The sequence below is a fragment of the Montipora capricornis genome, chromosome 8 (assembly GCF_036669925.1).
Source record: "Montipora capricornis isolate CH-2021 chromosome 8, ASM3666992v2, whole genome shotgun sequence".
NCBI lineage: Eukaryota > Metazoa > Cnidaria > Anthozoa > Scleractinia > Acroporidae > Montipora > Montipora capricornis.
In genome coordinates, this window is record NC_090890.1 from 51863665 (window position 1) to 51867634 (window position 3970).

At 35.6% G+C, this 3970-nt stretch overlaps 1 protein-coding gene across 1 annotated transcript in view; it reads right to left on the reverse strand.

Moving 5' to 3' along the window:
- The window catches only part of LOC138014114 (uncharacterized), a 42161-nt gene extending 39385 nt beyond the window's left edge, over window positions 1–2776 (reverse strand). Inside the window, exon 1 of the mRNA XM_068861139.1 lies at window positions 2725–2776. The gene's annotated coding sequence lies outside the window, so the exon portion shown is untranslated. The remainder of the gene's footprint in view (window positions 1–2724) is intronic.
- Window positions 2777–3970: the final 1194 nt, after the last annotated feature.

Consider the following 3970-nt stretch of genomic DNA (forward strand, 5'->3'; position numbering starts at 1 on the left):
AATAATGTTACAGCAAGGGACTGGAACATCCAAAGAGAACGTCAATGCTGTTAATTAAGCCAAGCAGGTGAACAAGAAAATGTGTCAGAAGTCACAAACGTTTCTTACTATTAAAGGCCTAGTGAATTTCAAAGCAAGATTTATCCCTGACCTTGCGACAATGGCAGATCTAGAGATAGCCTCTGAGGATATTGACAAAGAAAGGAGAACCATTTGTTTGGTCCTGAGCACAATGCGGCCTTTACAGCCGGCTGAGGAGACGGTTAGCCCAAGCACATAATGCCGCATAGACCATTTTCGAATTCTCACGGCTGAACTGGATCTAGCATATAGAGTGGAGGCTAATGCGGGAAAATCTTTTCAAATGCAAATTAATTTGCCCGCATTAGCCTCCATCTCATGCTAGTCCAGTCCAACCGCTAGAATACGAAACTGGCCTATTTGGGATATTTTTATCGCGTAAAGCAAAGAAAAAGATCACTAATAGTAATGATGCTAGCACAGTTGGTCTTGGAGCATTCCTGGTACCAGAGTGTTTTGTGATGCCGTGATGGTGAACACGAAACAACGGTTATGAACTAAGGAATGGTGGCCTGGCATTAATAGGGAAACTGGAGCATTTTGCAAAACATGTCATGGCTTTCACTAATTTTGAGTGGGTTATTAGCAATCCTGAACCCTTCACGTAACTGTACTGCCTCAATGACCTTAGAAAGACATTGCGACTGACTTTATGGGTCCACTGCCATCAGGAGACTATACTTTCGCACTGACTATTATAGTAGACATGTGGAAATTATAAGTATTTCAAAATAAACTCCGCTAAGGTAGCCATCAGTAGCCAGGAGAGGATATTTGCAACTCAAGGATTAAGCAGTACAGTGACAAGTGACGATGATCCCAAATTGTGGTGGAATCTTCTAAAACGTTTATTTAAATTAAAGTTTCGTAATAGGTTCGAGATCTATCGATATATATCCGGATTTTATTTTGGTAGAAATATAAACGATGTGGCTTTGAGTAGCGATTTGTAAAATACTTAAGTTCATCCAATCTTGTAAAAGCCCCGAAAAAGCACATTTACAGTGTTGCAGCAAAATCGTAATTTGGCCATAAAACTTTACTTGACGTTTTCTCGCCTATTGCAAAAGAGTTGACCTTCTACAGAGCTACAACTCAAAAATTTTTTGTCCGTTTCAGCTCCAATTCTCTGGACTATTTTAATACAGTTCAATGTACAAAACTGATGTCAGCGTTTTTCAATTTTTTGACGTATTTGGATTTTATACCGTTCTCAGTGTATACTGAAATTCCCGGTCAAAGACACTATGATTTTAACTTTGATGAAAGGTAAAATCGGTGACACCATTTAGCTGAAAATCTCTCAGGAAATCTCTCCAGGAGTTGAGCAAAGAGCCGTCCAGTTCAGGAATGTATCCCGGAAAATTTGCTGGAAGGAGTAGTGTTCATACCACTTCAAACGAAAAGCATAATGAAAATTCTCAGACTTTTTCCTAAATTTTAGGCGCACAATCATCTTGCTCAAATTCTAGATTTAGGAAAAACTAGAAAGACGTCGTATTTCATCTTGTATGAAAGTTTTTTTAAGAAGCTTTTTTCACCGTTTTGTTGTTGTTTTTGTTGGACGCTTACATCGAGACGGAAAATTCGCATGGTCATGAACGCTTGAGCGAAATTAAAATTGTTTAGTTAGATGTTCAGCTGGGTAACGAAAAACTAAATTAAAAATCATGAAAATATAAATGTCATTACAGAAAATGAAATCTTTATTTTCGTTCAAGTTAGTATTTAACCAGCGGGACTAAGGAACTAGGGAATAAGGAAACAGTTTGATAAAAATTTTGTAAGTTGTCAATTAATTTTAAAATTAGAGTCGGACTGAAAGTGCCACTCATTTGTTAATTTTATCATTATTTCTTTGAGTGTATCATTCGAATTAACTCAGGTTTAGTTTTAAGCTAGTCTGTCTTTTTTGAACAAATGATTTCGGATGTCCATTAATTTTCTTTCTTTTTTTTTTTTTTACTTGTTTGAAAATGTCTTCTGTAATTGGTATAAATTTATCCAAGATTCAAAAGTTAATCAAACACCGTAGAACACGACGATTTTTTTGTTTGTACAACGAAGCCCCGCCTATCCTGTTCTTAAAATCGACAAAGAGGAAATAAAGTGTCCTTTAAGTGCAGTGTCCACGCAAAAAAGCGAAGTTCAAATTTAGACTCCTTTATTACGCAATTTTCTCTTCTGGTTGCAATGTTAATGTCTAGAACAGGGTAATCTTTGTGATAGTGCGGTCAAAAAAGGTTTTTATTTAAGCGGAAAATATTCTAGAAGTTCGGAACTCCAGTGCACCTTCCCGGCATGCAACTACATGGTATAAAACAATTACGGAACATACCTAGAGGTACGGGTTATACATTTACTATCACAGTAAGCCTAAAGGCTCGTGTGTATACCGAGAAAATACAAGGGATCCATGGAATCATTCATGATATACCTGACTCACATCAAGGTGGCGCATTTTTCTCATGTATTCCCTATAAAACCCTATTATTTTTGAATGTCTTGATAACAATTTATGCATAAGCGAGATTAGTAAAGGTTCAGCATACGCAGTTACTAATAATTATTTTGTTTACAGGTCTAGTTCTCCCTTCATTATTCTTGTTCATGCTAAATCTAAAAAAAAAATTGTAAACGTACCTTAAGGCCGATATGACGCCTCAATAAAGCATCCGGTTGAAGTGGTCACTACGAGTAGATACCTCGAGTATATTATTGGTGAAATCTTTTAAAATTTCGATGTCAGCTTTTGGAGTGACAGGTTGACATTCAGCGGATTCATGTTGGTCTTATCATAAGCGTTGTTTGAGAATCAGAAATTGCTGTGATTAATCCAACAGGTACCATCTACTGTTTTGTGTACTCCAATTCGGGATTATCAAGACCGATCTAAAGTTTCTATTGTGTTGTCTCCTTGGGAAGGAAACTTGGTTTTGTTAAATGAAAAGTATTTTTTTCCGTCTTCACGTTACACGATGACCCGCGTTAAGGAAGTTACATTTCTTGGTGTTATTTTGGATGAAAACCTTTCATGGAAACCACATATCTCACATATTGCTTGCAAAATTCCTAAATCTATTAATATTATTGGTAGATCAAGTCCTTGGCTTACTAAGCTTGCCTTGAAAACGTTGTATTATTCGTTAGTTTACCCTTATTTTCAATATTGTATTATAGTTTTTGTTGTTTTTTTTTTTTTAATTATTTCTTAAATAACAACATTTACTTACACCGGAATACAATAATACAATACATTACATAACATACATGTATTCAGTAAGCTATAAACAAAAAAGAAAAAAAGTCATTTCTACGGTTTCTCAGCTAAATTGTTAATCTATTCCTGGCATGTATGGCTTCCTTTTAAAATCGTTTATGTTAAACATGTTTTAAATCCTACTTTGTTAAAAACTGGCGACCAATCACTCTATTGAACTCCGACTATAAATTAGTGGCTAAGGGCCGTTTTAAACGTCGCATTTTACATGTGCCGAATGCAATGCAAATGAGCGAAAACAATAGATTTTTTCTCATTTGCATTAGATTCGGTACATGTAAAATGTGACTTTTAAAACGGGCCTAAGGCCATTGCAAATAGACTCCAAAATGTACTTCCAAAAATAATAAATAGTGACCAAACCGCTTTTCTTAAAGGAAGATTTATTGGTGAAAACATAAGATTAATTGATGGCTTAATAAATCACACTGCTGCTCATAATATTCCCGGACTGTTACTGTTTTTAGATTTCGAAAAAGCGTTTGACACAGTTGAATGGTCTTTTATATGGAAAACGCTAGGTTCTTTTAATTTCGGATCGTCATTAATAAGCTGGATCAAAGTGTGCTACCGTAACATAGAAAGCTGCGTCCTTAATTAATAACGGAT